Consider the following 22924-nt stretch of genomic DNA (forward strand, 5'->3'; position numbering starts at 1 on the left):
AGAGTGTTGAAACAAATAATTTAGTCAGTAATTTAGTAAGTTTGCATTTATAAATTAAATCTAATTGCCATATTTTAGGGCATGTATTTAAATATTTTTTTGTAATTAATTTTTAGAAATTGAACCATTTCTCTTGTAAAAAAATAATAGACTATATTATTTCCCACGTTTCAACTGCATCACTCAAGTTCTTGACTAAAAAATAAAAAGGAATAATAATAATAAAAAATAAAATAATTAAAAAAAAACGACATGAGGGGGTTTCTGGCGTTTTTACCCGAGGTGTCGAGATGTCAATTTGTTGCCATGGAGCTGACTTCTCGGTACTGACCGGGTTATTTGCCGTGTTGGGACGGCCGACTGAGTGTCAGAGGAAATCCAAGGCAAGAGAGGGGTTTGGTGGAGTGGTGGTGGTGGTGGCGGGGGGGACGGATCGTTAGATGATGGGCTGGAAAGGTGGAGGGGTGACGGTCCCCAGGAGAGCAAAGAGCAGGGGTGGGAGTGGCGTGGGGAGGCTGGTGGAGGTCTAAAAAGGACCTCTCGAACCACTAAATTGACACGTTCAGGCCACTATGCTGACATGAAGAGAGGACTTTAATAAGCCATAGGAAGACTTACGGTAACAGAGATCTCACGTTCATTAGGCCATCAACTGCAGGCCTACAGAACTGGACATAGGCTATTATTTTAATTTCCAAATTATTATTATTAATATTATTATTATTATTATTATTATTATTATTATTACATATTCAAGGTATTTATTTCTCCGAAATCATTCAGTTTATTATTTATTTGGATTTTGTTCTTCTCTAATTTTCTTAAGGAGACAAAGTTATTAAGCAATACATCAGCTTCAAAAATATAAACCCACGTGAATCTGATGAACAATGAACAAAATTCGCCTTTATAAAGGGTCTTAACCAGATCTGTGTCGGGACATCGTGACACGGCCGTTTCAGGGGTCGTTTTTTCTACTCCTTTGTCCATATATGGAAGGCATTCACTGGACGCGTGTCTATTAAATAGAGTTCAACAATGAGAAAGATCGGAGGACCAAAGGGGCAAGTGGGAGGAGGGCAGCAGGGCGAGGTGAGACTGAATGGGAAGTGTGTGCTGTGTTAGAAACGTGTGTGTGCGTGCGTGCGCTCCGTTAGTGTGGATTTCCTCTCGTGTGAGCGGCCCGAAATGTGGGGCGACCAACTCTGCCATGTCATCCTTCTCCTCTTCTCTTGTTTCTCCTTCTTCCCTCTTCTCCTTCCATACTTGCTCTTCCTCAGAGGCAACAGTAGTAGCATCAGCTGTATCACGGAAAACTTTGCCCCCGCCTGCGTCTCTGGAAAGAGTTTACAGTCGTGTTTGGGTGGGGGGTGGGGGTGCACGGTTTGCTCTTATCAAATAAACACAGTGGCACCAGCAGACCGACCTCCCCGCACCTTCACCCTTCTTCCTCTGTCTCCTAATCTCAAGAGCCCCTCCGCAGCCCCAACCCCTCCACACACACACACACACACCCCTTTCCTCCTCCTTATGGCTGCACCCCACCTTCTCTCCCACTCGAGAGCCCCAGCAGCTGTGGTCCCATGTAAATTTTACATCATTGCCACCTCCTTTTTACCCCCCCCCCCCTCCCCCCTCTGCCTGTCGTGATCCCCGCCACCACCATCCCAGCCCTCCCATATCATGTTGCATATTAATGTACAGTTTTATGCAACAGCTCATCTGACGGTGCGCACCGGCTGTCATGTCCGTGCCTTCGGCTGGACTGAATTTGCATACGTGATTACAGCGCCTGAAGTGGCTGATTTGTTCCTCGCGCAGGTTATGTGATGTCGAAATGTGATATTCGGTGCGCAGGCGGAAGATGGGTACAGAGGGCGGAGGCGGGTGAGGTGGGGTTCCCCTTGACCCTTGAAATGCGACTTAATCCCGTGTGGCCCCGTTTGATTAGGGCATTTTTCTAATTGTCGTCATCAGGGGGTTGCGCTATCGCGGTGCATCTGGAAGCACTTTGACATCCAGGTCCTATGAGGGGGTTCAAGAACCTCTTAAAAAAAAAAAAAAAAAAGCTATGCGTGGCGGAGGGGGTCAGCGAGCAAAGAAATTGCTTAATTTGGTCGTGTTTTCATTAATGCAGAATTATTCCAATTAGCGAACATATGTCTGAACACAGCTTTCACTTGTAGCACCCGCAGCTTTACAAAGCAGTTCTGAATCAATAACAACAACAAAAAAACAAAAAAACAAAAACACATTGGGCATCCCGGGGTCAAAATCCAATTAAATCAGACCCCGTTTCCTCTACGATGGGTTAATTTTGGGGGGCCTTGATGTGAAAATGTTAGAGGGATCCTGCTCTTGGACTGATGTAAAGGTCTACTTTGAGAGTATTTGTTTTTAAGCTTTCCCTTTTTTCCCCTCCTCTCTCTTTCTCTCACTCCCCGTGTCTCCCTCTTCCTCTCTCTCTCTCTTTCTCTCTTTAAAAGCGAGCGGAAGAGTGGGCTGATACCGGTCTCATGTTGCGTATGGATTTTCGTTTATATAATCGATCGAAATGACCCAATACATTGATTTTGGGTTCAGTGTTTTACAAACAAGCGTTTATGGATCTCGATTTTATGTTAGGGGATGATTCCAGTGTGACACCGACAAGCAAAAAAAGAGAGAGAGAAAGAGAGAGAGAGAGTCAGGGGGGGTTGTTGATTTCTAAATAAATGACCTGAATACAAACAAATAAATATCTATTGTTTCGTTTATGAAGAGAATCTAAGATGTGACTCGGGAGGGGAGGGGAGTGAAAAAGAAGAAAGGGGAAACAGAGAAAAAAGACAATATTGTGCTGCCTTTCTCCTTAATCAAATAAAGTGGTGTAAAAAACACACACGCACACACACCCCCACACGCGCGCGCGCAGACACACAAAAGCATTTCCTTCCCTCTGAATTTCTCCTTGAATTATATGCCATCACTAGTGTGTGTGATTGCGGAATATTAAATTAAAGTGGGATAAGTCCGCACCGAGGCGGGCTGCGTCCAATCCGCAACTCATTTCCCCTGTTGTAGCACCGCATCACTGCGCTCCTCTCTTTTCAATGACAATGTGCCAAATCTGGGCATTTTGAAAACACTTTCCATATGCTATTATCGGATCGCTACTGAGCAAGAGAAAGACAGGAAAAAAGAAGGAAAACGGAATGCTTTATACCAAAGGTACCAAAGAGTCTACAGTTTTATATTGCTTTTTTTCCACTTTATGCTTTTCTGGGGGAATTTTAAAAAAAAAAGAGGTAAGAAGAGGTACATTTTGGAAGTTTTTTTTCTCTCTTTTTATATGAACGTTTCTTTCTTTCTTTCTTTTTTTTTGGGGCGCACCGCTGCTGGGTGGCTTTAAGATTCACTTTGAAAATATGAAGACACTTTATGTTTTGAGCGTCATTTGTTTTCATGGTTTTTCTCACTTTTTCGAGTTTCATTGCTGAAAAGTCAAAGGTTGAAAGTCACTTATCTCTGAAGTGTCCCGTCTATAGAACTGACGTCTACGTTCGGTAATTTTTATCGGTTATTTTATTATTATTATTATTATTATTATTCCTTTTGAATGAAATTGTTTTAGAAGAGCGTGCTTTGAAAATTATACATTTTGTCTTTGATTTAGGACAGTTCTGCCAGTTTCTTTATTCATTTGGCTTTAAGGACAGTGTTGAGGGAAAACTGTAATTTTGTGCTTTTTGGGCGGATTTGGTGTGTCTGGTGCGTGTCAGACGTTGAAAGAGTGGCACATAACTTCTTGTCTGCTTTATGGGCCTTTATAATTTGACGCTTCCTTTTGCATGTGCTCTTCCTGGAGGATCTGTGGGGCAGGCTGCGGGTCAGATCGGGTGTTTTTGTGTGTGTTTTTTGGTGAAGCAGAGGGGTCAGCTCTGCAACCCCATGAGGGCGCCGACGCACAGGACTAAAAGAAGGTGGAAACCTGACTTTGATTTCGGAGGGGGGAAAAAAGACAAAAGAAAAGATCTCCAGGTGTTTGTAGGGGACAGAATGCAAAATGAAAATGACAACATGATTACTTTTATGATTTTTTATTTTTTTTAAATCAGCCTGAGCATCAATGGAGTTTTCTAGTCTGATCTCAGAGAACATATTGGTGGATTGACAATAGTTCCATCCCGTGGCATCGCCCAGTGTGTCAAACCAATATGGTAATGTCTCCGGACGATTCAAAGGTATTGATCTCCTGATGTGACAGAAGATCACTGAAGGTGTTCAGGGCTACCTTTTAAAAAGCAGTTTACAAAACAGACAATAACACATTTCCTTTTAGGGTTTTCTTTTTTAGCAATTGCACATTTACTGGGATGTTTAGTTTGAATTCTTACTGATTTACGAGAATATTTCTAAGACATTATTTTTTATCTTCTTTACACAGCATACTGGAGCTCACACATGTACTCTCTGTCTCTCTATCTCTCTCTTCCTCTCTCTCCCTCTTTCTCTCTCTCTCTTTTACACACAAACACACACTCCCACCCACACTCTCTCACACAGATGCGGGAGTTTACTGATAAAATCTATAATTAATTGAGGATCGTACTGATATGGAAATGGGGCAAAAAATATTAGTTAACGCGCCCTATTGTCAAGCTGCGTCCGGAGAAAGAGCATCGTCTGCCGGGAGAGAGGGAGGGTAGAGACCAGAGAGGGGGATTTACAAAAAAAAAAAAGCAAGATATTAAGATAAGCGCTAGCCTGTACCAGCCGTCTAAATCCACTTTGCACTTTCTCATTTTCTAGGAGAAAACAAGCAAAAATAGCAAACGCATCTCCGCAGAATATGTGGACTGTGCGCACCAAGTTAATCACTATAAAGTAGGAAATAAGCACATCCTCTCAGAAACGTAGAAAAGCAGAGAGAGAAAAAGATCACGCCGTTTTATGTAAAGTCCTCCATTTAGGTGTTGCAAAGTCGCAAATGATAAATAGGTCCTTTTCCTGCAGCTTTTGGGTAGGCGCACGCAAGGTCCCTGCGGACTCTATATGCGCGTTTCGCTGCAGCAGCGGGGTCGACTCGACTCTCCAAGCCGTCTGTGAGCGACGCCTCCCAGGGCGGACGGGGACTAGAAAACCCCCCTGGAGGACAGGGAAGCAGCTGCAGCAACAGCAGCCACGGCAGCAGCAAGCGCCTTGGATCCGGGTGGAAAGTGACGCCTCCGTTCATCACCTCGACCCACCCACCCCTCTTTGTCAGAGACCTCTCTAAACCCAGAATAAACAGCCTCGGGTCGGGTCGGGCTCGGATCTCTTGGCTTCTTAAGGATCCAGTTGGTGTAAGTGCAGTGCAGTCAATGTGGCTGCAAAGCAGACCCTAGTACTTCACTTGCCAGCAGCAGCCTTATCATCACATCCCAAGTCCCGGCTCATGCAGTTCAATTCACCCCCAGCTTCGATTTTTTTTTTCTTCTCCATGAAGGCGAACAAGATCTCTTGATTTTCTCTCCCGTTTGAGAATGTGGAAAGTCTTCCTCTAAAGCCCCCCAAAAAAGCCTCTATTAAGGGACCCGATGGGGGGAAACACAGTAAATGGTTTGCATTGAAAAAGAAAATACGGTCAAATAAGCGGGTCACTTTGAGAGAACAGTAAACATAAACCGAGCTTTGAACACCTAGGGGGAATTTTTTTTTGAGGGGGGTGGGGGTGGGGGGTGACCCCATATTGGATCTTTTTCAATTTGACTCTATTGAACCCACCCGGGGCCTCAGCGGTCCCGAAAGGGCACAAGATGTCTTTCAGACATGCGTTGGATTAGTGTGAAGCTCTGTGGCTTTGATTTTTAAGCTTTAATAGTCATACATGTAGCATTTACACAATATGCAATTTTTTTTTTTGAAAAAAAGAAAAAAGTGGCATATAAGTTTAGATACACGAGTTTTGTCACATGTTTTGGTTTGTGTTGATGTGCGGCACAGGCCAGTTTCACCGTCCGATTCTGTTTGATTTCTTATCTTCACGACAACGTTCGTCTGTTTTGTCAGAATGCTTAAAATTCAATCAAATAAGGACATCAGTAAGATTTAAAAAAAAGAAAAAAAGCAACCATCCACATAATCTGCAGTCAGTCTCATTCTGCGCGTAATTCACCTGTGGTGTCATAATCAATAAAATCAAGCTGATGACAAAACAGCAGTGCGCAAACTTTAAAGGTAATCTTATTCTCAGAAAATCAAACTATTCTAAAAGAATTATCTTTTTAAAGATAACTTCCAATTGTGGGATAAAAGCGGAGATTGACTTTTAGCATTAGGGTGGTTATTATTAGTATTGGAGGGAGGCGTTTGTCCATTGTTCTACATGTGATTTGGTCCCTCAGAGAGCAACTGCACGAATGGGATTTTCTGAGCGCATGGACCTCTGCGGCCGCCAGGGCTCCGTGTGCGCGTCATTTGCAATGTGGAGACTGTTGATCAACTCACTAATTACACTTCTCTCCTCTCTCCCTCCCTCTCCGTCTCCTTTTTTTTTCTTGCTCCCTCCCTCTCCTCTCTCTCTCTCCCCTCTCTCTCTCTCTCTCCCGTTCGCCCTCTCTCTCTCTCTGTCTCTCTACCCATTCCCAGAGTGCATATCGGGAAATAGACACACAAAGACATGCGCACTCAACTTAATCAGCCATTTTTTTTAAACAGGGCTAAAACGATAATAATTAGCAGAATAAAGACATATCGGATTTTCATTTCCTTTCCTCCGTTTCCCCGACCTCCCGTCCAACGAGAGAAACTGCGAGGCAGCCCCCGTCGACACGTCGTTTCCACCGCCACCGGAACCAAAATAAGGGATAGCTCTCCAAAAAAAACCGCTTGTCATTTGTGATTTTTACCCCCTTTTTTCCCATTATAAAGTTGGAGGATTATTGTAATTTTCCACGTTTTTTTTTCTTTTTTTTTTTTTTTTTGTCTTTTGTTGTCTAATTTTGCAAGCCGCTGGATGTGACTGTTTTATAAAGCCAGGAGCAAAGAGTGGAGCGGAGGTGACGCTTTTGGAGGGGGAAGAAAGTAAGTTTTTTTTTTTTCTTTTCCTTTCCACCTCTCCCTTTAACTTTTATTGAGTAGTTTGGGGGTGCGTGTTTTTAAATTTAGGGGTCGGGTATCGATTATCTATCCGAGTGGAGGATCTTTGACACCATGGTTGCCCGGATAACAGGTGCTGGGTGTTTTTTAACCCACAACACAGGGGGGATATGGTGATGTTAGTGCAACTCCAGCGCTTTGGCTACAGTAAAAACAGGCGACTGTCAGGATTGGAGACGCTCTTTTTTACGCGTGTATTCTGGGAATACGTGCCGAACACGACCGGTCTTTTGCAAAGTTTACACGAATTGCAGTCCGTCTCGAGTCGTGTGCGGATTTAGTGATAAAAGCGTGAGACGAGACGAGCGTCTGTGGCTTTGCAGTGCGGATGTGTGTTGCCTTTTTCCTGGAGTCCGATCCCTGCTCGGACATGTCCGCTTCCAGCTTCTTTCCCCTCGATGTGTCCGGTTTTTGTCGTTTCCACACATTGTACCGGTCCATTATGAGTCTTTAACCCTCCGAGAGCCCAGTTTAAGCCGCAGTTTTGGATCCGCCGCGCTAAAACCCCAGTTTTTTTTTTTAAACAAGTCGGCTTTCACGCACTGAGGTGATCAGTTTCTCTCCCCCGACACGATCCTCTCTCATCTACGAGAGTGCAATTCTTTGAAAGCAACCGGACTGAAATGCTTCATTTTTATAAGAGATCCGCGACTTAAGCACACTGTATTTGCTACGACCTGCTGGACTTTTAGATCGGTCTGCTTTTTTGTTGTTGTTGTTTTACCGAAGCTCGGGCAGCTGCGTCGCCCGGAAGGGGGAGAGCGATCGCCGGTCTCCTGACTGCACGGAGTCCCTTTAGAGATAACTCCTGGTGCTTCTGGTTTTCCCAAATATTGGCATTTGCAGAAAAATCAGACTTCATTCTCAATTTACACCATTAATCACATCAATAAATTTAAACTAACTTTAAAAAAAAAATCTTATTTAGCTTGTTTCTTGATTTTTTTTTTTTGTTTGTTTTGTTTTGTTTTCATAAAAAGCCACGAGTTCCACGACTATCATTTTATTACACAAATTCACCTTCTGTTATAGTCCTGGAAGACGCTGGTTGCAAAACCCTCTTAAAGTGTTGTTTAGTAATATTTTAGAAGGGGGGATAGGAGTAGAGATGTGGATTCTCTGACGTTTCTGCGTCCTGGTTGCTGTTCTTTCTTTTCTTTTCTTTTTTTTATATATCTCGAAGGGGTGGTCAGTGACAGGGGGGGACATCGATCGCACAGGAGGTTGGAAAAAAAAAAAAATCACCAGGGCCAAGGGTCTGGTCATTCTCCAGCGCGGCTATGCAACGGTCCAAAGAGAGTGTGTGTACGGCAAGACAGAGTAGTCGCTCTGGGTGAACGATGCGCTAATATGAGCGACCTTATTTTTATAGGACTGTTTTTGTTGTCCTTTATTATTCTCCGAGTGTATCTACTTACCCTCAACAATTTCTTCCATTATTTTAGACGGCTTAACACCGGTTAAATGCGTTTGATTGGTGCATGCTTGTAGTTACTCATAACGAAATCAATAATTTTAATAAAACAAAATACAAATGTAGAATAAATAAAAGACAGATAAATAAATAAAAAACGATCTTCTGTTACATGTAGCATAGTTGTTATAATAATAATAGTAATTATTATTAATATTTTCACAAAATTTTAATTTGAAGGTGAAAACAGAATTAACTCTACGTCTCATCTTCTACATCGTCTGCATGATTTAGTTGCATTTGCCTACTTGTTTATTAAGCAAAGGATTGATGTTTATTAGACAGGATTAGATCCTCAGTTCAATCAGACAATCCAGCTCCATTTGCACAAAAGCCTCTATTTCCACACGAAAACACGCAGGCCAGGCCTGATAAAAGAATTAAAATTATTATGAAACGAGATGATCCTGTCTAATTGCAATGCATTTCATCAGTTAATGATGGTGTTGTCTCACGCTATATTATTCCATAATAAGACACTTTCTCTTTTCCCCCTCTCATTTTATTTTTATCCTTTGTCTTTTATATATATATATATATATATATATATAAATAATAATAATTGTAGAATTCCAGGCCTCTTGTTTTTGTTTTTCTGTGCTGGTGCACTTTCAAAGACTGATTGTATATCTCTTTTCTTGTTAGTTAAGCAATTCACAACATTCATTTTACCCATGGCAGAGGGAGGGATTAAAACACACACACCCACACGCACACGCACACCCCCCCCCACACACACACACACACACACACACACACATGGATATATAGTGTAAAAGATGGGTAGACAGCCCTCGAAGGACAAAAGCTGTTGGCTTGAAAATGCTTCTTGATTATTAAAAGCTAATGCATTTCCAGCATTGCAGCCTTCATTAAGGGTGTGGATGGAGGGGGGCAAGAGGGATGAGAGGGTACTGGGAGGAGGAGAGAGGGAACGAGAGAGAGATAGAGAGGAAGAGAGAGAGAGAGAGAGAGACAGGGGCTGAGTCTGTCCTATAACTCCTGGGTCTAAGACACATGCAGCTAGAAGATTGGCTCGGGCCTCTCCTAGGGGTCGACAATGTGTCATTTCCACCCGGCTAGATTGCCCTCTGCCTATCTGATATTAATGTGCAAATCAATATTTCAGGGATTAAATTTCCCTTCTTCATTTTTTATGGTTTCTACCTCAATAAGTCTCCCGTCTAATAGAGGAGGCTGGATGATTTAGAAGCCGTTGCTGCAGAAAGAGACAGAAAGAAATAGAGAGAAGCTTTGCAACAAGGCTATCGCTGCATTTTAATGTTCCTCTTCGTGGATCCCCCCATAGGCCTTTGGTAAAGCGGGGTGTATCGCTGCTTTACAGTGTAAAGACGGCCAATTTGACTAAAAAGGCAGAATAGAAAAATAGGAGCATGGTTGAATACTTAAGACGCTGTGGTAATCCGAGAAGCAGGTATTAGTAAAGGGGGAGCTTCCAACTGCCTCAAAAAGACACACGCGGAGCTACATCCGAACCTGCATTACCAGCTGTCATGCTTCAGTGAGCAGTATAGCTCACTACACGCTGGACTGCTGGAGCAATATCCATTTTTTTCTTCTTCTTTATTTTTCATCTCTTTTGAATAGGCAACCATCGACACCCATTGGAGAGATTTACTCTCCTGCATAATAACATCTGGCGTGCGCGTGTGATTGAAATGAATAACTCTGACACAATGACCTGCGTATGATTATCGGGGAAGGGAGGAGCGTATTACCATAGCCATAATGCTGTATCTCATTGAGAGTCAACTAAATGAGCTTGGACCTTCTGACTACCAATAGACATTCATTAAGGGACAGTGCACACAGAGGCCTCTGTCTGGCTATAGGTGTGTGTGCGTGTGTCCGTGAGTGTGTGTTTATTTAATTTGCCTTGCTGTGCCATCTGGTGCGTGCATCGTGCACACATGTGTCCGTGCGTGTCCAGCAGCAGCACAGTGTGAGTTTTCCTCCATTCAGCCCAAATTCTCCCCTCATTCACCCACTGCAGCAGAGCAGTGTGGACTGTTTTAACGTACCCTCGATAGGTAGAGTGTCACGAATGAAAGCAAGAAAAAAAGAGGGAAAAAGAGACAGAGGAAGAGGCACAAAAGAACTCTAATTGTAGCTCGACCGCTTGGCTTCCTCCCTGATTCATGGCCATTACAATGTGAAAAGCACAACCGCCTGTCCTCCATTATCAAAACGGCAGGCCTACACACTCTCACATCCAGGCACACATGCTCCCTGAAGGGAATCATGTTGTTTTTTTTTGTTGTTTTTTTTTCTTGTCTTTTATCGATAGCTCCAATGACTGTTGTCCTTCCTGGCACCTGTTTTCTGTGGTTTCAGTGTTGGGCAAGTCCAGTGTGTTCCGTATGTAAGAGGTGTTTCTTTTACATAAGGGTGGAAATAAGTTCTTCAAGTTTAAAGATGTGTACCTGCACTTGTTTTTTACAGTTAGGGTAAATATGTCCTGTTTCAAGCTGTAGCTGTTATACCTCCTCTTCTCCCTTAGCTTTTCTTTTATGCAACATCTATTACGCAGCCTTTTAAAATGCAAACTTTTTGATGCAAAGATATTCAACATCTGTACCTTTTGTTTGCACTCGTGTGTGTGCGTTTGTGATGGTTGACTATGTGCAGTAGTAGTTGTGTCAGGGTCTTCTGGCCCAGGGAGGCCTGAACAGGGGAGAAGCTAAGAAGTTCACTGCAGCTCAGCATCATGCCTGAGAGAGGGGAGCTTCCTGTGTCAGCCCTGGGGCACTCAGTTTCTTTCTATCACACACACACACACACACACACACACACCCAAACACACGCGCACCCCCTCACACACAAGCAAGGCACGGCGGAGGGTTAAAGACTTGGAACGAGATCAAGCTCGTGCATAGCTCCCGGGGAGGGTACTTGTGAATATGCGAGTTTTAGTGTAATTAGCACTTAATTATATTAACATATGCAAATTGTCAGGCGGAGAGCTTGTACTGCCGGTGGGTATCGGCTGAGATACAAGTGCGTCTATTGTACCACGGCGGCAGAAAAGAGAATAATGGGTGTGTGTAAGGCAACAGGCCAGAAGCAAGCAGCAAGCAGCCAGCCCCCAGTGCTAGCACCTAACCAGCTAGGTCATTTAAGTCTATGGATGGCCACTTTGCTAAATTTCATTAGTCACCATGACGACATTTCTAATTGTCCAGACTAATGTCCTTGTCCCTGATCTGTCATCAGTCGGGATGGGTGCACCGAGCACCCTCCCACCCCCAAAAGTAGAAAAAAAGGCCTGACTGTCCGAGATTAAACAAGTCCACACCGACTCTTGTTTACAGCGTTTCGCTACTGTGAGCATTTGCATATTCAAAAACACTCTGTCTGCCCCGTGTGTGTTTGCATGTGTGCAGTCCAGCCTGTCTGCATGTGGAGACAACATGTTGGGACGGGGGAACAGCAGATAATTTGTGTGCCACATATGTAACACACTTACAGACCATGCAGCAAGACAAGTGAGAAAAGTGTGGGACTGGCGTAGCCCTGTCTTGTAGTGCCGCTGAATTTGTTTTATGGGGATTTCACAAAGCTGAAATTCTGGCTAAGGAGGTTTGGAACAGAAGAACAAGGACGAGGAGTTCTGCCTCTGAAACTTCCAGACCCTCTCTTCATTTCATCTAAATATCTAATTACAACACATTAAAAGCCATACCCCCGACCGTGCAGCCTGACTTCCCTTTATTAGAATAGGGTGGACAAACATTTAACGTGCTGTGCTTTCTGATAGCCAAAGGTGGATAGAAACTAGGCCTAGTTTGGTGCTACTAGAACTTGCATGCTAATCCTGTTTTTTGACAGGAACGTAAACTGATATAATTGCTTTTCAGAGGCAGGAACGGCAGTTTATACAAGTGTGAAAGCACGGGAAAAGGGATTAGCATTATTTTGCATAATGCTGGGCAGGCGCTGAATGGGGCATTGAACGCTTGACTGGGTGACAGAGATGAAAGAGAGATGAAATGCTCTACCCCTTTGCTCTTTCTTTCTTCCCTCTCTCTCCTTCTTTCCGTTTGGCCCTGTCTCCCAGGCCGCTACCAGTACTTGACTGTCTGTGCTGGGGAGAACCCCGGAAACTCAAGACCAGTGTTTTCAGGTGTTTGTTCAGACTCCAGCAGAAGGAAGTTGTCATGTGGAGCAATATGTATGATAATAGAGTAACAGTGGAGACTGGTAAAATCCCTAAGCCTCCATATATATACTAAACTGGATCCCTAAAGCACTCGAGTGTACAATTATGTAGTGGATGGTCGAGGCTCAGGTAGTATTTACATGGAAGGAAGGGAGCGGCTTTCGTGGATCAAATCAAACTACACTGCTCTTACATTTTTCTTTATTGAGATGTTTGCTGAGGATTTGGTGGGATATCACCCAGACTAAGGCAACTGTGAAATTTCGAAGCAGGTGTGTTTTATGTGATCGCCCGCAAGTGCGTGTGGGCGTGTGTGTGTGTGTGTGTGTGTGAGCTCGAAGGGCCTGCCAGGGTGGTTTAAAATCGCCACCGTGACTACCATATGACCCAGCTCGACATAGTAAGTAATTTATGATCAACCGTCATCTTCTGGTGTATGGAAATGATCCAGGGTTAAGGGAGGGGCATGAGGTTAGACGGTGGAGAACATGAGCAGCACAAAGGCCGGTGTGGCCTGTTTTTGTTGTCTCTCATTGGATGGGATACTCTTTCTTTGACCTTTTGCACGCCTTCCTTCGCCTTTCATATGCTAATCCCCCGGACAGACCCGAGGAGGAAACACGCTGGAGCTGAGTGGAAGAGGACAAAGACTTGCTCTCTTATTCTCTGCCTCCTTTCCACGCTATATCTCCTCTTTTCTTGCCTCTTCCCCTCTCAAGCAACTTGACAGATTTTGGCTTGAAAGGAAGTGAGTGCTTAGTGGATGAGAAAGGTGGGGATGCCATTCTCACCGTGACCCACACCACCTGTGAGGATCAAGTGTGCTGCAGAGATCCTGAGTTATGTGTACGTGGAGTTTTATCTGGAGTGGCCCTTGTGGTGTGTATTGACATTCGGTAATATTGTGAGCCACGCTGCTGGTAGTGCTACAGCACAGGCCGAGTCAGTTAAGGAGAGATTTGTTGCTTTTCTTGTAGCTCCAGTCAGATTGTTGTAAAGGCTCTATATTTTTCCTGTCTCTCAGCTTTGGCAACTTCTTTCAACCAGTAAAAGAACTGTCTCTGGCGAGGTAAAAGGATACTAATATAGTTACTAAAACCCTCCCCTAACATAATACTCTAGTGCACCACTCTTCAGCATGACGTGGTTTCAAGGCTCTTTTGACTCTGTTATGGGAAGGGGGCATGTTATCTGTAGGAAATGTAATTTTTGTCCTCATTGAAATCGTTCATTATTGAGCGCGGTTATCTAAATGTTTTTGTTGCTGTTGGTCCAGCGCCAGCAAGGATTGCGTTACCCTCTCTCTCATGTCTCCATCTCTCTCCCTCGCTCTCTTTTTCTCTCATCTCGACAGGCCTTCATTGGTCTCTTAAGGGAAAATAGAAAGTGGGGGATTTTTCTCTACCCTCTGTGCTCTGTCCCGTTCTCAGGCTCTCCTGCCTATTTTGCATCAGCCATCCCATACAGGATATTAGCCATGGAAAAACACGGGTCTGAGTATTTGGAATAATATGTTTATTCTTTTCATTTCCAAGTGGAAGTGGGGGGATTTCAGAGGGTGGGGAAAGAACAATCAGGGCCGTGTGTTTGAGTATTCTATCTGTTTGATCTGAGGTCCTGAGGGCCTTGGGGGTGGCAGAGATTCTCAGGTTTAGGTCAAATAAAATAGACTGAAAAAAATGAGGCCTCTCTCTTGTATTGCTGATTGCTTTCTCTGTATGTCCTTTTGGTGTGTCTGTCTCATGTTCTCCTTTGCTTTTTGTCTCATCTCTCATCAGTGGATGTTCTTCTTTTCCTCTCTGACAGGTGCTCTGATACTGAGAGTGAACAAAAAATTACTAGGCAGTTTGAATGCAAAGAGAATCTACTAATTTCATACTGCATATCATAATATACACAGTATAGTGTGCTGTTTTATTTTAATTGACACAAGTCAGTTTATTTTCACATATTATTGAACATATGAAGTAAAAGCAAAAAGGTGTGGTATTCAATTAATTTACGACTAAAAATCTGAAAAGAAGTGTGTGAGTGTATTCAGGCCCCCTTACTCTGTTACTCTAAAAAAAATTCAGTCCAACCGTCTGCCTTCTGAATCACATAATTAGTAAATCAAACTCTTTTGTGTGTAAATAATTCTCTGTATTAATCCAGCTATTCTGTGGAGACCTTAGTAGGAAGAAGGAAACTGGACAGGGTCAAAAAGATGAATGGAGTTAAATGTAGGCCAGTCTTAGAAATAAAAGTTATAGACGCAAAAGACTTAAACTTGAACAGCAGGAACAAAACACTGAACCACAATGGATAGGTTTAGATTTAAGCATATCCATGTATTAAAATGACCCAGTCAAAGTTCGGAATCAAATCTGTGGCTGGACACAAAGGGAGCTTAAGTTATTTTGCCATGAAGAATAAGCGGATATTTCAGATCAAGGGCTGAATGCAAATCAGTTCAGTTTAAAATGTTCACCATAAAATAAAAAGAAAAGACACGTATTCATGTTAATAAAGAATACAGTACATGGTATTGTGACAAGATGTAAAAAAAGTTTATGCTGGCCAGACAGTCAGGCTCTGACATTGATTGTCCTCTACAATTCAAAATACATTCACTGTCAAGGACACTTCCTCAGCTCTTTAACTCCATGTGAGAGCCTCAAAGTCCTTACCTCACATATTCACCAAAGTGTTCAGCAGCCTTTTATTTTAGAAAGGTTTGTCCCTCCTGTACTTACCAAGAAAACAATACGCGGTACAAAAGGTTATATGCCACGTTCTATCGATTGCTCTCAGAAGTATTTTCAGAGCTATGAAAGCTGGAAAGATAAAAAAACAAAACCATGACAAATATGCACAACTACTTCATTCAAACAGAGGAGGCAGCAATCTCTGAGCTTGGAAGGGGAAACAATAAAAAAGTTGATGAATGACTAAGTCTCTCCAGGTTTGAGAAAGAAAAAAAAAACACCCCACAATAGCATAAGACATCTCATGACAAATGATACATTCTTTTCCCTGTTGGCCAAAGACAAAGGAAAGGATTGAAAAGGCAGAGAGCCTAGTCACAAGATGTGCACATTAATAGACCTTAAGGAAAGACTGAAGTCTGAGAAAACACGGAGACTGTGTCAATAGGGAATAATCATTAAAATGTATAAATCAGATAAATCCTGCTTTCTTTTTAATTCACTTTTTTCCTGTATGTGTCAGTGTTTGAATATATATTGCAGGTTTGTGACATGATTGACATTTGGTATTCCTGAAGGCAATTGCATGTGGATATCAAGGCCATTGGCAAGGTTTGCCAGGGAATAAGTGGCTAATTAATTATGCATGACTTGTGGCCTTAAACAAACAGTGTAATGAGAGTTGAAATGAAGAAACTAAGGAATTTGATTTGGATTGCATGGAAACGCTTGTTCTGATTAGTATTAAATTCCAGATTCCACTGACATAAAAAAACAGCCCTAATGCATAATTTCAGGAATTTATTGACATGGCATTAAAAAGCGATATGACTGTGCATGACGTCCCTGCAAAGACAAGTTTCTCTATGGTATACTAAGGATTAAATTACAAATAACACTTTTCTGTTCCAGTTGCTAAAATACTCACTTGGAAAGGCCTCCCTAAAAAAGTCTGGTTGTGTCCAATTTGTATTTGCTGGATTAATAGCAATAAAATAAATTGTCAAACGATTTATTTTCCTTGTGTTGGTCTCAGTCTGTTCCAAAGCAGAGAAGCAAACATGTGTCTCCACAACTCCCCAAGGAGGTTTAAGCCAAAAGTATCCCTCTCAGAACCCAACTTCTTTTTCTGGCCTGGCACCAGCTGTGGAATAATCTTAAATTATTTGCTTTTTCAGAAAGGGGGGGGGAGAAAAAAAAGAGAAAGAGACAAGACTCCTCTTTTCTGTGACAGTAAAAGAAGAAGAGCAGAGCAGGCACAGGAATGTTCTTGTATATGAAATTGCAGGTATTAACAAGGCTCGTTTTGTCAGCGGTTTTCACTGATGTATCAGTTCTCTGCACCTAGACTAAATAGTGAGGGGAGTTTTGCTTTGTTTCACCACGGCAAAGATGAGCAGATATTAGAGAGGCTTTGGAGGAGCGGCTAAAAAAGCAAAGTATTTTGAAGAATGGACCTCTTCCTTAATGTTATACCTAAACAACTGCCACGGCGCGGTGATGGATGGTCTGTTAGTCTTAAGGTTGTTGGAGACCCTAACTTTCCTTTTAGCATATTTTGAAATGAGAAGCAGAACTTTTCATCTGCACTTGAAACATTGCATTTCATTTTTTGATAAAATGTTATTTTTCTTTAGTATTCACAATCTATGGCGTTTGTACATTTTACTTGTCGTGTAAAGAGCAACGCTCCAATTTTTTAAACACAGGCCAACAAAATGATTTAAATTTGGTTCTATTTTTGGTAAGATATAAGAAAAAGGAACTAAGGTAATGGGTCCATTTTTTTATCAATTTTTTTTCTCAGCAGGCTGGCCTAGACGGGGTGTTTATTTGATAAAGGAATATTGTGGCGTTAATCTAAAACTATTCTAATTACATGTGGCAGTTGTTTGTTTGTAGTGAAATCCAATTAAATTGTACACTTTTCCACGTCTCTGCTCTATTTTTTTTTTTGTGCTTCCTTTTCTCTCGAAGCTCCCTTTCTATCCTCCTACAGAAAGAGCCTGCGATGGCATAAATAACAACTGAGCTTTGCTTGTGGGCTTTTTGTGAGAAGAGGGCAAACTCACAACAGCTGTCAGAAAAAGGGGGTTTGTTTAAAAAGCAAATGGCTTTGGTCTAAAGTTCATTTGGAGACCTCTCTAATTAAATAGAGAGCCGAAAGCTTAAGTTAATTAGTAATTCCCTGGGTCCAGAAATTAGACCTGTCACGAGTAGTCAAGCTCTTGGAAAGCCCAAAAGGTATTGTGTGTTTTTCCATACACCCCCTGTTTCTGCTTCCATCTGTATGAGGCTAAATGGGTGTTCATATGTTCTTTTTTTTTCTAATGTAAGGTAAGCACGTTTTTTTTTTTTTTTCCTGTTGAAAAAGCTCGAGACATTAATGATCTTTTTGTGGCGTGTCAGAGAGGTGTTCAGGAGATGTTTTAGTCAGCGGCGCATAGCTCGTGGCGTCAGTCAGGATACCTGCCCTATGATTATTTTTATGAAAATAATGACAGGGCCAGGGCCCCGTCGAGTGCTGTCTTTAGAAAACAGTGGGGACCTGAACTTTAAACTTTGTTTTCAAAGGAAGCAGAAGATTTGCGGAGGATTCGGTAAGCACTTCTGAGAAAGGACAATAAAATATCTGCGGACAGTTTTTGGTTCGTCTTTTCTCTCCCCTTGGACTGTAATCAGTCTGATAAGGACAGGTTCTGCAAACATAAATCAGCTGACTGCGACACACAGGAGAGACGAGGTGTCCCTACCTGCTTAGGCCATAATTGAGTAATAATAAGCATTTGAGACACCCGGCAAACACACGGCTGCTGTAAAACCTGTTGACTTGCACAGTGTTTTCTGTGTTCAGACATATTTCCATGTTGTCGCTTGATTCCGAAAGAAATCTTTCACCAGTTAGCTCAACATTTGTGACATTTTTTTTCCTTAAAAGGAATTTGGCAACAAGTAGCAGGAGTTGCTACATTAGTTTGTAGTGCTTAATAATAGCCTTCGGAGAATCAGCAGGACCTACTGGTCTTGCAAAAGATATTTGAGAGCTGGAAAATTACATCATGTTTTTTTTTTTTTTTGCTTTCTCTACTCGTGGATATTGTGTCAAGTCATAAACATTCACACAATCTTACATTAATGTACATGTTCATGGTGTTTTGCAGTTTTTATTTTGTAACATTAGCAGAGAACCTGACTCTGGTGTTATTGAATGCAGCATAACCCTATCATTTATATTTGCCAGTTGAATATGAAGTGTCTGCGTCAGAGACTGCTTTCTGTGTCTGTGCACACTACCCTTGACTGACGTGGACTGTGTTTGTTTAACCTCTTCTGAGCTGCACCACCAAGGCCTTGTCGATTTAAGTGTGTGTGTTTGGGCGAGAGATTTCGGCAACGACAGCTTTCACTTTTTATGGTCTCAAATGTGTATGTCCAAACAAACTGACTGAGAGGCAGGGTATTAAAAAAAAAACACACACACACACACACAAACTAATCAATGCAACTTAGAAATATTTGTGTGTATCTATGCACCTCTAAAACATTAGAGATGTTAGAGATTTTTTTTAAGGATTTGTATTTAGCAGGATTATTAATTTCAGAGGCAAATAATCCCACACTGTCAACCCCTTCAGCCTGATGTGTTTTTGTAGAGAGGAGGTGTGTGCGTTGGGGTGCGGGCGTGTGTGTATGGTCTCATGATTTGGTCTCATCCAAAAGATAAGGCTATGATTTATGTAACAGCTTAACCCTCTCATATTGTGTATGTTGTACCTTGCAAGAGCATGATGAGCAGGGAAGATTAATATTTATTTAGCACAGGCAAATCAAGGATTAAGCAGTCATCATTTTAGCACTAATCCATGTCTTTGGTGAGATGCAGAGACAAAGCGAAACAGATTAGTACACACATAACACTGCAACACCACAATTAGAAGGTGACTTGCTTTCGTCGGTTGTCCAGAAGTTGATGGTAGAAGTGGAAAGATCTGCACAGACACGCTCTCAAGTTGAGTTTTGCTCCACTCGATTGCTAACTTTTCTCATTCTCACAGCAGCCCATCCATCCTGAGAAGAAGCCTTCATTGAAATTAGCAGTGGTTAGCCTGAATCACTCATCTGACGTAAATGCGTCTCATGATCGTTCCACTGTAAAAAACACACACATGCCCGCGCCCGCTCTCGCGCAGCCACACACCCGGATTCACTCGCGCCGACACATACACACGCATGGGCGATGAATACTTCTTTCTTAGCTCCAACCACGTGGGAGAGGGACAGTTTGCCTAAACTGTGCAAGTCTGTGCGTGGGTGTGTGTGCGGGGGTGTGGGGACGTGTGTGTGTGTGATTACTTGGAACTCTGTAAATAAAATTACATTCTTTGCTAATTGAGTTTTGTTGCTGTTCTGGAGATGTGGCAAAAAAGATGAAAGCTCCCTGTGTATTTCTTTGGGATCGCATAATACAAATGTTTGCATGTGTAAGCATGCGTTTGAGGGGTGCTAATTCAGTTTGTCCTTAGTGCTCTCAAGTGGTATCCAACCAGGATGCCTTGTGTACCTGTCAGACTTTTCTTGGATGCTTTAGCCTGAAGACAGAACATGCAGACAGTCAGAGGCTAGTTTGAAACTGTGTGCGTGGTTGAAGGTTTGTGCTTGGGGGAACCCCTCACTTAACACGGACAGACACCCACCCAATGAAGGGATGTAAAATAAAGCAAAACAGAGCTATTTCATATGGGTAGGAGTGGTGTTGAGGAACAGGGGGTTCATGCCAGCTGTTAGGCTGATTGAGGAAAAAATAAAAAGAAGAGAGATAAATAATGCGAATGAACGGGCGAGTCATGCTGCGACAGAGAAAGACGGGGAAGCAAAAAGAGAACGAATGCCATCCTCAGTTCCCCTTTGCCCTCGTTTCTCTCTTTCACCCAGCCCCTGAATGTTAATGGCTTTTCTGACCCCCACCCTATGAACTTCCCCCCACCCCCCATCCAACGTGCACACACATATATCCCTCCCCATGGACACTGCCACATTGTTTGTGGTAGTGCTTCTATTCTTTCAAACTTAATTACCTTCTTGGCTTTTGTGGCATCAGGGGCTGGAAGTTTTGCTCCCTGGCAGTGGAGGTCGTCACACATTCTTCACAGCACTGGGCTTCGTTGGAGGAGCAATGGGTGTGAGGGGTTTGGGGGGGGCAGAATGGGGAAGTAAAAATAAAAAAAAGTGAGAAGAGTCCACATCATCAAGCTGCAAGCATCTTGCACTCCCAAGGTGGCTTAAGTAACCTTTGGTGCACGTGCACACAAGCATGCCTGGTTGTAATAGCCAGGACATAGGCTGCCCTTTGTTTGTGCGGTTCATTTCCAATCAACTCTAATTAACTGGAGAGTGTTTCCAGATTGTCGGCAAAAGAAAAATCCCCATTTTTTTTTTTCACTCCGCTCGGTCTTTGCTGTTTTCACTTCGTGCAAAGGGAGGGGAAAAAGTGGAGGCATTAGCTATGTAGATTGGCTTCTCCTTTGATGCCAGAAAAAATCTTTAGCAAGGGCAGTAAGTGGGGACTGTGACCCAGCAGTGTCTCACTGTTTATTTTTGTGTTTCTCTTTGAATTTAGTCTGAAATATAGCCTATTCAAAGCCGTGAGGCCTGCGTATATATTTAAACTGGCCTTCGTAAGCCCAAAGTCCACTTGTAAGAATGTTAAATCCAGTCAAAGTTGCCTTTAATCCATTAAACTTTGTCTCTATGAAGCTGTACAAGCAGCAGATAATCGCCGACACTGACCTTTAGGGTAAGCAGTCTACACAAGTATCGCAAACTGAATTGGAAATCTTTGGAGTTAATGTCTTTGGGTCTGTCTTGTTGACGTTTGGACAGAAGCTTCTGTAATCAGTTCTCAATCACATCCAAAAAGACTCAAATTGCCATGGATTGTTAAGAAGGTTAATGATGACAACAACAACAGACAATAAATTCTGGTCTGCCTATACATGTACACTTGCATACTCTTCAGTACAACTTTATTTATCTATTACTCCTATGAATCTCATTTGTTTCTTTTCATCTCCAATGTCAACCTATTTTTTTTTTTTATTTTGTTTTGGGGGGGGGGGGTTTCTCCCTAACAATGAAATATCAGCCTGAGGGGAGTTAGGTGTAATGTTACCTGAGCAACCAATGAGACCAATTTACTTGTCATCAACCTGAGGGATAGAACCCACATACCTGGTCTCAGAAAAGGATAAAAATGCCTCTTCTGTCCTCCACATTCTCCCCTCATAACCCCACCTCCTGTAAGTCTTGTTTTTCTTTCGTTCGTATTTAACAGTCCCGTATCATTGTTGATGTAAACCAGCCTTAGGTTTTCCAAATTTTTCTAAAAGACATTTTAGCAGTGTGAGTAATTTGTTTCACAGGATTACTGTGTTAAAGTGGATCTTAAGATGTCTGGGCTGTCCAATGCAATAATGACAAGGTGTTTCTTGGTAATGAAGGCCCTTGCTCACAAAGGAGACACAACGGAGAGGACAGGGGGACAAAAAAGGGTGTGGGGAGGCACTGCTAAGATCTACTGAAACTTGTGTCTAATATTACACCTTTAGGCCACAAACAGAGGCTGCATTAAAACCCTTTGTGTGTGTTAAGGAGCAAAGAAGACAAAAAACAGTTGGTCATGCTAAAAGCACTACCCCCCCCCCCCCCCCACCGCTCCTATCCTTTCCCATTTTCTCCCTCTCTCCTTTCTTTTAAGATTTTAAACAGAGCATTAGGCTCTCCTCTGTGATCATGTGCACATGTGCATATGTGTTTGTGCATACATGCACCGGGGCTCTTTGATGGCAACCGAAGCTTCTCTTGCATTGTGAGGAAGGGAGGTAATTCTCCTCCTCCTTTATCCAGTTTGTTTTTCGTCCCTTCATCTTTGCATGGCAACAAATAAACAGGTCTAATTAGACAGAGTAGGCCTATTCATGGCGCTGACAGTGGGAGATGGATGCAGCGACATTCATTCCGTCTCTCCCCTTTGTCTTTGGTTAATGCTCGGTGACATTTTGATAGAAGATTTGGTGTCAGACTGAGGGGCCACATGCAGGGAGAGGGCTAACCTTCTTGGAGACCTTAAAGAATGGACACACATCTATAGTTTCATGCTGTCCTCTGACTTTGTTGTTTGACATTAGCCGTCTTGGGTCGCGTCGGACATTTGGCCTGGTTGTATTCTTACCACTCATTAAATGTGTTCTCACATTCCCTCAGCCAAACAAGAGTAAAAAAAAAAAAAAAAAGTACTTTTGAACTTTGCCGTCCGCCTCACAGATCAAGGATATGTCAAATCCCAGTATTTATAAAAGGCTGTAAATATTCACCACTGCTTTAATAGCACTTGTTGCCTTTGAAATAAAATGTCAGACAGTAAGCGATGAAGAATTTGAATCCAGCAGATTGCGGTGTAAACAAAGA

The 22924-nt window shown here is 42.5% G+C and overlaps 1 protein-coding gene across 4 annotated transcripts in view; it reads left to right on the forward strand.

The window, feature by feature from the left end:
- Positions 1-22924, forward strand: part of zfhx4 (zinc finger homeobox 4) — a 98121-nt gene that overhangs the window by 5766 nt on the left and 69431 nt on the right. The window contains exon 1 of one of the 4 annotated variants that reach the window (XM_032550748.1): positions 3058-3210. The exons of 1 other annotated variant lie outside the window; for it this stretch is intronic. The gene's annotated coding sequence lies outside the window, so the exon portion shown is untranslated. Of the gene's footprint in view, positions 1-3057; positions 3211-6576; positions 7045-22924 lie in introns of those variants that run through there. 2 more of the 4 variants (XM_032550750.1, XM_032550747.1) reach the window with 2 other exon arrangements.

This window comes from Xiphophorus hellerii, chromosome 21, assembly GCF_003331165.1.
Source record: "Xiphophorus hellerii strain 12219 chromosome 21, Xiphophorus_hellerii-4.1, whole genome shotgun sequence".
NCBI lineage: Eukaryota > Metazoa > Chordata > Actinopteri > Cyprinodontiformes > Poeciliidae > Xiphophorus > Xiphophorus hellerii.